Source organism: Chrysemys picta, chromosome 1 (genome assembly GCF_011386835.1).
Source record: "Chrysemys picta bellii isolate R12L10 chromosome 1, ASM1138683v2, whole genome shotgun sequence".
Taxonomy (NCBI): Eukaryota; Metazoa; Chordata; order Testudines; family Emydidae; genus Chrysemys; species Chrysemys picta.
The window spans coordinates 272,677,565-272,691,110 of NC_088791.1; the positions used below are offsets into that span (position 1 = coordinate 272,677,565).

General features: G+C 43.4%; 1 protein-coding gene across 1 annotated transcript in view; it reads left to right on the forward strand.

The window, feature by feature from the left end:
* The window catches only part of RBM26 (RNA binding motif protein 26), a 103,138-nt gene that overhangs the window by 66,165 nt on the left and 23,427 nt on the right, over positions 1-13,546 (forward strand). The window lies entirely within an intron of this gene.

Here is a 13,546-nt window from a genome sequence, read left to right on the forward strand (position 1 = left end):
ACAGTCATTGGCGCCTGGGAGGAAAAGTGTTCAGCATCCGCCACTTGTTGAATCAAGGAAGATTTTGTTACCACCCTTACACATCAAGCTCAGTCTGATGAAGAACTTTGTCAAGGCCATTGACAAAACACAAGCAGCTTTCAAGTACCTCCTTGGAAAATTTCCAAGGTTAAGTGAAGCTAAGATAAAGGAAGGTGTCTTTGTTGGTCCTCAGATTCGTGAACTTCTTTGAGATGATGCATTAGACCATGCACTGCGTGGCAAGGAAAAGACGGCATGGAAAGCCTTCCGGTTAGTGGCAATACATTTTCTCGGAAACAACAAGGCAGACAACTACAGGTTGTTGGTGGAAAAACCTCCTCAAGGCATACAAAAGCCTTGGTTGCAACATGTCACTAAAGATACATTTTTTGCACTCTCATCTAGATTTCTTTCCACCGAACTGCGGAGCAGTGAGCGACGAGCCCGGCGAGCGATTTCACCAGGACATTGCAACAACGGAGAAACGCTATCAGGGCAAATGGAGCCCATCAATGCTTGCAGACTATTGCTGGACAGTGACAAGAGATACTCCATTTAATGAATACAAGAGACAAGCCAAGAAGCGCCGAGTAGACACTGAATAGGACTAAATTGTGTACATAAGTTTTTTGCCTTTTGTTTCATAATCAATTTTATTTATATAACCCTTTTGCTGATTTTTAAAGTGTTACATAAACAGGACAGGTGAAATATTATCATGTAAAGCAACCATAAACACATGAAAAGACCTAGGTTTACAATTTATGATTAAAACTCTACTCTCTACACAATATACATAGACATAAAATGTAAAAACTTAAATATCTTAGAAACAATAGCCAATCAGTTGTTTTGTCATATTTGAATTCAGCACATCAAAATACATAATAAATAGCACATTTTATCTCTGAAGCAGACGACTTCTCAAAAATTGTAGACCAGTGTTATTACTTCCTTGCTGGCTAACATATGCTTTCCTATTGGTGCTCTCACTTGCACTGTGTAAACTATTTCTGGCAATTCCCTTTTGTTAAAATAATTTCTATAACCAAAAAGAAAATTGGCATTTGTAGGCCTCTTTTTAACTAATGCTGAGACAATACTGTTAATTCCTTACAGCATTTTTCTTTTCCAAATGGCCTTGTAATGCCTTGATGATAGGTTGTAAAACGTATACTTCTGAAATACTTATTGCGGCAAAAATACTGTCACTTTTATTTACATTTCATATGAGAAATATGTGTGGATCTTGTACTGCAAGATTTTGAGAGGCTTTTTATATGAATTTCAACAGGGAGGTAGTCTTGGGGAACAAAAATTATTTGCAATCTATAAAAAGAAACTTTCCCAAATAAGTTAGCTTGAGGGCAGACCTCTGGCATGGGAAATATCATCTTGACCATTTAAAAATTGGGAAAGTTAAAAGCTACGTGAAAACAGGTTCTTATAATACAAAGTGTCAAGCCACCTTCACTGTTTACAGTGCAACCAGCTGCATCTATAATACGTTTCTAAATTGCAGAGACCAGTAAGATACACATTATATCAAATATGTGCCTGTATGCTTAATTACATGGCCACATAACTGTTGAATCCAAATATTTGGAGTAGATCACAAGCATGATGATTGGAATTTCTGGAAAAGAAAACTACGTGTTTTAGTGTCTCAATCAGTATGAGTGGTTCTGAAGTCTTTCCTCCTTCAGGCAAAAGGAGGATATGTTGTGCAGTTTACAGTATTCCAATATTATATGAGGAAACAAGGAATCACATTGCCTTCCTTGCTCAGCAGTAATATTTTAGGACTGGTGTATTAAGTTCAGATTTATCTAATAGCCCTCAAGTTGTCAGAGAAAGGCATTCTTATAGCCTGAGTCACAAGTGGCATTGTGATCCCTAAAAGACTTGGTAGTATAGTCTCTATTCAGAAAGTGGAGTGATTGGTAAAGAGACTGGTGTTTCAAGGACCACACAACGTATATCCTGTTCATGGCTTAAGTGAAGAGGGATTCAGTTTTCCTGAAGGATGTCTTCCTGTTTGATTTGGTTCAGGACTTTCTATAAAGTTTATCTTCCATTATCCCTGTTTCCACAAAGTCTGCAAGATGCCTGAAGCAATGGCTATGTCTACTTCTGCGTTTGTATAGTGCCTAGTAAAATGGGGCTCCAGTGCTGATCAGGATCCTCTGGGTTCTACTGAAATATAAATATTAACAATGAGAGATACTTTACTGGATTCCCTCTGTGTATCAGTTCTGGTATTCAGATTTTCTGGGCCTGTCATCAGTCTCTAATTCTTCCTGTATTTCTGAATCTTCTGTTTAAGAGTAAGGTCAAATTCTCTGTCATCATTGGGCTGCTTGGATCATGGTACCTTATTAGAAATTAAGGTGTTCTCAGGAAGGGCACAACATATTTTTATGCTCTCAAAAGGCATTTACAAGAAAATGTAGTGTTCTAAAATGAATGAGCTTTTCACTATGGATCTTGGCTGTCAAATTGTCACCTTTTGTCAACATCAATTCCTACATTCTTGAACTGCCAAAAAAAAAAAAAAAAAAAAGCCAAGACAGTCTTGCTATTGTTAAGTGCACTTGGCAGCCATTTCTGCTTACCATCCATTAGTACAAAGCTTTTCTGCCTTCAGTCGTTGTAGGATTACAAGATATTTGAAAGCACTGATGTGTATACACTAGCTTCAGAATCTCCTCCATCTCGGGACTTCAGTATGGTGCTTACAAGATTGATCTGTGTAAATTCTTACTCTGGCACCCATCACTGTGCTATGAGTACTTCACAAAATTATAAATTATACACAAACGTATTGTTAATTCTGTCAATCTCTCCCTTTGTCTCCAGAAATTGGACTCTATTTTGTGGGTTCAGAGAAGAGATTAGTGTTTAATACAGGAAGGCTAAACCAAAGAGTTGTGTGTTGCATCTTAATCTAAAGACAATGGTGTTCATATGGTCAAGACTTCTGGCCCATAGAGTTGTACTTCCCATTTGTAATTTTCTGCGTACATGAGTTTCACCCTTGACATTGATAATTCTGTTGTCTCAGTGGAACACAGCTGTTTTGGGAGGTCATGATCAAATCTCTCCAGACAATGGAGAGATTTGAAGATAAGGACCGTAACTTTGAATTTCATCCTGTTTTCAATGGGGAAGCAACTACGGAGAGTGGAGGACTTTTTCTAGTGTCCTGTGTTTATCTGTAGTTTTTTTAGATTCAAGGTTTCATTCTTAGGTGCAGGGAGTTACAAAAATCATGCCTAGAGGCCAGGGGTGAATGAATCATTGTGGCTAAATTTAAAATTGGCTGGCGTTGGCATTTGTCTTGATATCCATGAATAGACTAGGAGTACTTGTGGCACCTTAGAGACTAACAAATTTATTAGAGCATAAGCTTTCGTGGACTACAGCCCACTTCTTTGGATGCTTCGAAAGCTTATGCTCTAATAAATTTGTTAGTCTCTAAGGTGCCACAAGTACTCCTGTTCTTTTTGCGGATACAGACTAACATGGCTGCTACTCTGAAACCATGAATAGACTAGGGAATTTTGTATGACTGTGGCTGTTTGGATGTATTGAAATGAGAAATCGAGGTAAACACCAAAGCAGAAGAGTAGGGTGGAGGGTGATGTTATAGCGGTGGCAAGTTTTTTTGGAGTCCTTTTTAATCCCATCATCAGTACCTTAATTTAAGCCAGTGGCTCTCAAACTTTTTTTTACTGGTGACCCCTTTCACATAGCAAGCCTCGGATTGCGACCTTCCGTATAAATTAAAAACACTTTTTTATATATTTAACACCATTATAAATGCTGGAGGCAAAGCGGGGTCTGGGGTGGAGGTTGACAGCTCGCGACCCCCTATGTAATAACCTCGTGACCCCCCTGAGGGGTCCCGATCCCCAGTTTGAGAACCCCTGATTTAAGCTCTTCTGGATTCAGTTCTAGGCAGTTAAGTCACTTGCTGATTGCAGACAGGCCCTTTCCTTGGAAAACTCGTGTGGAGAGGTGCTGCTTGCATCTTATGTGCATGTGGAGTAGAACTGGATGTCTTCTGCATATTGCTCACATTTTAGTCCCTGCTATTTCATGATCTCCCTTAGTGACTTAAGGACCCACAGATAAGGGTTCTGGAGGCTGGGGAATAGAATCCCCGCTTATTCTCAGGGTGAGTGGCATAAAAGGAGCACATTGCATGGTCAGCTGTATCAAATACTGTAGGTGTCCAGCAAAGAGTTGTCTGACCTATGCCCGTGACCAGGAGATCATTCTGTAGAGTCACCAGTGTGCTCTGTTCCATGTCTTGGCCTGACTCCTGATTAACAGGGCTGTAGCATATTGGCCGTATCTAAGACCATGTCTACACTACAAACTCTGGTTGACACAAGTTACATCAGCGTACAGCTACCAAAGTTAGTATGTCACTTGTGTATGTGCATATTTGGCTGCTTGCATCAGCCCTGCATGTACATAAAACTAGGAGTGCTTGTGTCGATGCAAAGAACAGTGCACCATGGGTAGGTAACCCAGTGTGTCACATGCTGCATCTGGATTCACAATGTGGAATAGAAATGAGTCATGTAGTCATCTCTGGGAGCTAGTGGTCAAGTTCCCAGCATGCAACTTTCTCCATCCCATAATGTCATCCATATACCATATATTTTTTTTTTTTTGGATTCCACAAACCTGCATGGCACTTCTCAGTATCCAGTATCTTTGACAAGGAGCATGGAGCCTGCAGAGTTATCAGTTCTCATGAACATTGCAAATACAGAACTCATGCTTCTCCTGTACTTGCAGACCTGCAGGAAATTCTCCAACAATGCGGGGACATGACAATTAAAAACAATTCAAGGCTGTTGTGTTCATGGAGCAGTTATAGATGGAGGTGTGCCACTTCTGTGCCCAAGAAATGAGCATTGACTGGCGGGATCACATTGTAAGACAAGTTCGTGGCAATGAGCACTGACTGCAGAACTTCTGGATGCGAAAGAGATGCATTGACAGTGGAGAAGCAAGTGGCCATCACACTCTGGAACCTTGCAATGTTGATTTCCCACTGACCAGTAGCAAACCATTTTGGAGCTGGAAAATCCACAGTGGTGATCATTGTCATACAAGTGTGTAAGGCCATTAATCGTTTCCCTCAGCAATGTGCAGGACATAATTGATGGATTTTCAGCAACAAGGTTCCCAAACTATGGTAGGGTGATAGATGACATGCACCTCCCTACTTTAGCACCAGCCCACCTTGCCACAGAATACAGCAACAAACTCTCAAGTTTCATTCTTTCTTGCGGTTATCAAAGAATTATGGGGATCTGTGGGATTAGTAAAGAAGCAGTAGATGTTTCAGGGCCAGAATCTCTATGGCTTTCCTTGAGTGGTCAGTGACTCACTAGATTGACTTGCCATGGTCTCTTATTGAGGAGGATTAACTTGTAAGGATTCACTGGCATTTACTGGGTACTGAAATGGATTACTGTGTGTGATGCTTCTTGTCTGGAGTCAGAGTGGATTCTAATCTTAGTTTTGATATGATAGTAGAAAACCCAAGATGGGGGAATGTTTCATGTTTCCATTTTCGTTGTGTGATCAGCTGTGTGTGTGTGTAGTTCTTGAGATTGAGCAACCAAGAGTGCAAAATGTGAAGCCATGGTTAAAGACCATTATACTAAAGATGTTGTCACGATAGTAGATGAGGTGTCCTAGGACAATAAGTCTTGGAAACTTTGTAGATAATTTCATGGAGGATAGGACAATCAATGGCTATTAGCCAGGGTGGGCAGGGATGCAAAACTATGATATGAAGTGTCCCTAGCCTCTGTTTGCCAGAAGATGGGAATGGGCAACATGGGATGGATCACTTGATGGTTACCTGTTCTGTTCTTTCCCTCTGAAGCCTTGGCCGCTGTCAGAAGACCCAGCTGACCCAGGATGGCCATTCTTATGTTCTTGTGTTTTTATGTTCAATGACATACTCTCTCAGCTTCTCTAGGAAACTGGATTAAAAGGCTGCAAACTACTTGTCTCTGGGTTCATGGAATAATTAGAACATCTTGTATTTTGCCCTATTCATCAGGCTGTACACCACTGACTTATTTAGAGACAGAAGGCCAGGGGTGAAAGTAATATTAAACACTTACTGGTATGGGGGCCCGACTCTGGGCCCTCAGAAGGGGCGGGGACTCGAGTGGAAGGGGCGGGGCTTGGGGGTCAGCCTCCTTCAGCCAGCCCATCCATCCATGCTGCTGGCCTGTGCCACCCCCCGTCGGCAGGAGGGGGAAATGGGCAATGACATTAAAGCGCTACCGCACTGTTCTATTCCTAACACTGCTATTTGTTGTGTTTGGGTGAAGGTCACATTAGGGAAAGGTGTGACATCTGTCGTTCCTTTTAAAAGAGGACTCAAACATTGAGAGAGCTTTGTCTGAGGGAGTGCATGATGGACCAGTGTCTGACTCCGAATATATCTGGGGCGATCCCTCCCTTACCAGATCCAGAAAATCTTATTGGCCTACTTAATCTTGGTGAGATGGTCGAGATCACGTACCAGGTGGACTTCTTGCTGTGTTTACTGCAAGAGTTGTCCTTGGGACTCATCTCACCTTACTCTGTGGCCCTATTGGGCACCCTGAGGAGTCCATCAAAAGCGCACTACTTGTCCCATCTCAGCACAGATCTTCTTCACCCCATCCTGCTCCAGGGGCTTCTACGGTTTCTCAGGCCTCTCAACAGCTAGACCTTCCTAGGGTGATGTTGTGGTGGGAGTCTGCTATAGACCACCATCCAGGGGGATGAGGTGGACGAGGCTTTCTTCTGGCAACTAGCAGAAGTTACTAGATCGCAAGCCCTGGTTCTCATGCGAGACTTTAATCACCCTGATATCTGCTGGGAGAGCAATACAGCGGTGCACAGACAATCCAGGAAGTTTTTGGAAAGTGTAGGGGACAGTTTCCTGGTGCAAGTGTTGGAGGAACCAACTAGGGGCAGAGCTCTTTCTAGACCTGCTGCTCACAAACTGGGAAGAATTAGTAGGGGAAGCAAAAGTGGATGGGAACCTGGGAGGCAGTGACCATGAGATGGTCGAGTTCAGGATCCTGACACAAGGAAGAAAGGAGAGCAGCAGAATACGAACCCTGGAGTTCAGAAAAGCAGACTTTGAGTCTCTCAGGGAACTGATGGGCAGGATCCCCTGGGAGAATAACATGAAGGGGAAAAAGGAGTCCAGGAGAGCTGGCTGTATTTTAAAGAATCCTTATTGAGGTTGCAGGAAAAAAACATCCCAATGTGTAGAAAGAACAGTAAATATGGCAGGCGACCAGCTTGGCTTAACAGTGAAATCCATGCTGATCTTAAACGCAAAAAAGAAGCTTACAAGAAGTGGAAGATTGGACAAATGACCAGGGGGGAGTATAAAAATATTGCTCAGGCATGCAGGAGTGAAATCAGGAAGGCCAAATCACACTTGGAGTTGCAGCTAACAAGAGATGTTAAGAGTAACAAGAAGGGTTTCTTCAGGTATATTAGCAACAAGAGGAAAGTCAAGGAAAGTGTGGGCCCCTTACTGAATGAGGGAGGCAACCTAGTAACAGAGGATGTGGAAAAAGCTAATGTACTCAATGATTTTTTTGCCTCTGTCTTCACGAACAAGGTCAGCTCCCAAACTGCTGCACTGGGCAGCACAGTATCGGGAGAAGGTGACCAGCCTTCGGTGGAGAAAGAAGTGGTTCGGGACTATTTGGAAAAACTGAACGAGCACAAGTCCACGGGGCCGGATGCGTTGCATCCAAGGGTGCTAAAGGAGTTGGCGGATGTGATTGCAGAGCTATTGGCCATTATCTTTGAAAACTCATGGCGATCGGGGGAGGTCCCAGATGACTGGAAAAAGGCTAATGTAGTGCTCATCTTTAAAAAAGGGAAGGAGGAGGATCCAGGGAACTACAGGCCAGTCAGCCTCACCTCAGTCCCTGGAAAAATCATGGAGCAGGTCCTCAAGGAATCAATTCTGAAGCACTTAAAGGAGAGGAAAGCGATCAGGAACAGTCAGCATGGATTCACCAAGGGCAAGTCATGCCTGACTAACCTAATTGCCTTCTATGAGGAGATAACTGGGTCTGTGGATGAGGGGAAAGCAGTGGATGTGTTATTCCTTGACTTTAGCAAAGCTTTTGATACAGTCTCCCACAGTATTCTTACCAGCAAGTTAAAGTAGTATGGGCTGGATGAATGGACTATAAGGCTCAACGGGTAGTAATCAATGGCTCCATGTCTAATTGGCAGCCGGTTTCAAGTGGAGTGTCCCAGAGATCAGTCCTGGGGCCGGTTTTGTTCAATATGTTCATTAATGATCTGGAGGATGGCGTGGACTGCACTCTCAGCAAGTTTGCAGCTGACACTAAACTGGGAGGAGTGGTAGATACGCTGGAGGGTAGGGACAGGATACAGAGGGACCTAGACAAATTAGAGGATTGGGCCAAAAAAAACCTGATGAGGTTCAACAAGGACAAATGCAGAGTCCTGCACTTAGGACGGAAGAATCCCATGGACTGTTACAGACTAGGGACAGAGTGGCTAGGAAGCAGTTCTGCAGAAAAGGACCTAGGGGTTACAGTGGACGAGAAGCTGGATATGAGTCAACAGTGTGCCCTTGTTGCCAAGAAGGCTATTGGCATTTTGGGCTGTATAAGTAGGGGCAGTGCCAGCAGATCGAGGGACGTGATCGTTCCTCTCTATTCGACATTGGTGAGGCCTCATCTGGAATACTGTGTCCAGTTTTGGGCCCCACGCTACAAGAAGGATATGGAAAAATTGGAAAGAGTCCAGCGGAGGGCAACAAATATGATTAGGGGGCTGGAGCACATGACTTAGGAGGAGAGGCTGAGGGAACTGGGATTGTTTAGTCTGCAGAAGAGAAGAATGAGGAGGGATTTGATAGCTGCTTTCAACTACCTGAAAGGGGGTTCCAAAGAGGATGGATCTAGACTGTTCTCAGTGGTACCTGATGACAGAACAAGGAGTAATGGTCTCAAGTTGCAGTTGGGGAGGTTTAGGTTGGATATTAGGAAAAACTTTTTCACTAGGAGGGTGGTGAAGCATTGGAATGGGTTACCTAGGGAGGTGGTGGAATCTCCTTCCTTAGAGGTTTTTAAGGTCAGGCTTGACAAAGCCCTGGCTGGGATGATTTAGTTGGGAATTGGTCCTGCTTTGAGCAAGGGGTTGGACTAGATGACCTCCTGAGGTCCCTTCCAACCCTGATATTCTATGATTCCTGAGTTTGTCTTGGTCCAACCTGCAGACTAAAGTTCACGTGGGAATCCATCCCATCAAGTAGAAGAGCTGTCTCCTCTTAATACTTTCTCTTCTCCTGATGAGGTACTACTTTGAGTCCTTGTCACCAGCACTAGATGACTTTAAGACTTACCAAGATCTTATGAGAAAGGGTGGAAGCAGCTGTGGGAGTGAAGGCCGAGTTTGTGCTGAAGTCTGTCCTCAAACTCTGTGATATTTTGCAGTCCTCAGGTCCAGACTGAGTAGCCTGCCTATTAATGAGGCACTGTAAGATTTTGCAGGCCCCTTTGGCAGACTGCAGCCACCCTTACCCTGACAACAAACAGATGCTATCAGGTACCTGTTCAGTGTTATGAGCCATTGGGTTCACATCCAACCTTGGACTTCCTGGTACTCAGCTGCAAATGAATGTTAGTACCAAAGACATTTTCACACTACACCATAAGAAAAAATGCTAATGAAACTAGATTTATTTGGCAGGAAAATATAGTTCTACTCGAATTTACAGTTGCACATTTCTAACTATGAGGCGCTTCTGTCTAAATATGATTATATGTATTGGGACTCCATGAGTAAATTCACCATAAAAAGATTGTTGTGGCTTCAGAACTTGGGCATACGTGCAGAAGTGCAACAGATCATTGAGGACTTGCCCTTTGAGGGATCTCTGGTCTTTTTTGTCAGATAAGAGAGGAGATGAGGCCTGACCTAGCCTCAGGGACTCACTTGCCACACTGTTCACTAGGGATCTACATGCCAGCTCCCTGAAAGAAGCAATACAGACCACAACAACTACTATGACAACCTTTCTACTAACCCATTCTTATTCTGTCAAATAGGGTCTCATATCACAGAGGAGGCATCATTTGCCTCTTAGTCATTGACTAAACAGCAACTAGCAGGATTGAACCAGTCCATTTCACTGCCCACGAGAGAGAAGAAAACCAGTAATATAAGTTCTTCCTTTTTCTTCCCCTCCCTTTGGGGACAGATTCTGCCGTTTTGTGGTGCTTGGATATCCATCACCTCACACCACTGGGTCCTGAGTTCCATGAGGCTGGGGGCTTATGTACACAAACACGTAGTTCAAAGTAAACTTGGTTGTAAATCTACCCCTCACTAGCCTGCTGTGCACTAAGTGTGCATGTGGCCCCTGCTGCCATGCACTAAAGTTCCATAGAACTTGTTAATCTACTCCTGTTTCAAAACAGAGTAAATTGACGTCATTACAGAGCATTTAGTCCACACAGGCATGTAGTGCTCAGTAGGCTAGTGCAGGATAGATATATACCCTAGGATTGACCCTTGGGGCACTCCGCTTGATACCGGCTGCCAACTAGACATCGAGCAGTTGATCACTACCTGTTGAGCCCGACAATCTAGCAGGCTTTCTATCCACCTTATAGTCCATTCATCCAATCCATACTTCTTTAACTTGCTGGCAAGAATACTACAGGAAACCTTATCAAAAGTTTTGCTAAAGTCAAGATAAATCATGTCCACCACTTTCCCCATATCCACAGAGCCAGTTATCTCATCATAGAAGGCAATCAGGTTGGTCAGGCATGACTTGCCCTGGGTGAATCCATGTTGACTGTTCCTGATCACCTTCATCTCCTCCAAGTGCTTCAAAATGGATTCTTTGAGGACCTGCTCCATGATTTTGCCGGGAACTGAAGTGAGGCTGACCGGTCTGTAGTTCCCCAGGTTCTCTTTCTTCCCTTTTTAAAATATGGGCACTACATTTGCCTTTTTCCAATCGTCCGGGACCTCCCTGGATCGCCACGAATTTTCAAAGATAATGGCCAATGGCTCTGCAATCACATCAGCCACCTCCCTCAGATGCATTAGATCTGGACCCATGGACTTGTGCACATCCAGTTTTTCTAAATAGTCCTTAACCTGTTCTTTCACCACTGAGGGCTACTTACCTCCTCCCCATACTGTGCAGTGCAGCAGTCTGGGAGCTGACCTTGTCTGTGAAGACGGAGGCAAAAAAAGCATTGAGTACTTCAGCTTTTTCCACGTTATCCGTCACTATGTTGCCTTCCCTATTCAGTAAGGATCCCACACTTTCACTGATCATCTTCTTGTTGCTAACATACCTGTAGAACCCCTTCTTGTTACCCTTCACATCTCTTGCTAGCTGCAACTCCAATTGTGCCTTGGCCTTCCTGATTACACCCCTGCATGCTCTAGCAATATTTTTATACTCCTCCCTAGTCATCTGTCCAAATTTCCACTTCTTGTAAGCTTCCTTTTTGAGTTTAAGCTCACCAAAGATTTCACTGTTAAGCCAAACTGGTCGCCTGCCATATTTGCTGTTCTTTCTGTACATTGGGATGATTTGTTCTTGCGCCTTCAATAAGGCTTCTTCAAAATACAGCCAGCTTTCCTGGCTGTATTTTAATTTAATTTAATTATAATATAATTTAATTATAACTGCCAGGGTACTTGCCTCACTGGACAGGTGGAAGAATCCCACTAGTGATTTATAGAGCAGTGCTGCCCTACTCAACTCCTCTTCCATCCATTACTTTGGCTACTGATGCTTCCTTTCTAGGGTATGGAGCTCATTTAGAGAAGCCTCAAACACAAACTATATGTCAAAGGAAGAATCATCACTCCACATCAGTATGTTGGAGCTATGAGCCATACGCAAAGCCTGTCAAGTCTTTCTACCTTGAATCAAAGACCAAACTATCCAAGCCCTCCAGGACAACGTGACACCGATGTTTTATGTCAACAGGCAGGGAAGTGCCATATCCATACCATTATGTCACAAGGCCATCCACCTATATAACTCTTGCATCCAGAATGAAATCACTCTGTCAGCATTTCACCTGGGAGCTCAGAATGTCCTAGCAGACCACCTCAGCAGGACTTTTCGGGAGGATCATGACTGGTCATTGAAGCACAGTATACTCAGATTTTTTTTTTTGTAAGTGTGGGATTATCAGTATGAACCAGTTCGCAACAAGGCAGAACAGAAAGTGCTATCAGTTCTATTTCAGAGCAAGTCTGAGCCCAGGCTCTCTTAGATGCTTTCCTCGTTCCCTGGAGGTCAACTCTGATGTATGAGTTTCCTCGAGTACCACTCATACACAAGGTCATACTCAAGCTGTAACAGGATTGGGAGAGATTATACTGATAGCCCATTCTTGATTGAGGGCAATATTTTTTCTCAGACCTACACAGACCATTCAACCAACATTAACATTTTGTCCAGGCAGGGAAGGGGACATTCTCTATCCTCATTATGGTCAAGTACTTCACTCAAACCCAGACTGAGTACCTTTAGCTGCTTTCTTTGCTATCCACCCTCCTATAGAAAAGTGTTTGGTATTCTCTAACTCTATGGTGGTTAGATTCTCTAAACAGGTAAACAGAATTTACTCTCCCCTCACCTGCAGTTAAGCAGCTGGTTCCTCCTTGATACTTGACCCTTGTATTGTCAGCTTTTAATCGGACCTCTGTTTGAGCCTTTAACAACCTGCCCCTTAGCCTACCTGTCAGCCAGTTGCTTTCTTTTTGGCTATTAAAAGAAGAGTAGGGAAGCTGCAAGAAGAGTAGGTAAGCTGCAGGCTTTAATGGTGGGAGACCCCGTACACTGTTTTCTTTAAAGTCTCCATGAGGGCACATCCAAAATTTATTCCGAAAGTGGTGTCCAACTTCCACCTTAATCAGGCTGTCTATTTACTCACCTTTTCCCCCTAAGCCTCATATGCATAAGGACAAGGAAATGCTCCATACATTAGACATCTGATGTGCCCCGTCCTTCTATATAGACAGGACTAAATCATTTAGCTAATCTCCATGTCTTTTTGTGCAGTTATAATGAAAGGGCAGATGTCAGCTCAGAGACTTTGTTACTGGATAACCGTGTATAGCAAGAAGTTATGAGGTAACAAACACTTTAGCTCCTTCAAAGGTGTGAGCTCATTCCACCACAGCTCAAGCAACTTTCTTCGCCTTCCTGAGAGATGTGCCTATAGAAGACATCTGTAAAACGGCAACCTGGACATCAGTGCGTGCTTTTGCCAAGTAGTATGCAATTATTGCTACCTGCAGCACTGACTCGAACTTTGGAAGAACAGTCCTGTAGTCTCTCTTCAAACAGACTCCTTGTTCCACCACCACAGTGGGAGTCACTTAAGAGGAATAGACATATGCAAGCACTCAAAGAAGAAAACATGGTTACTTATCTGTATTATAAGTGTTG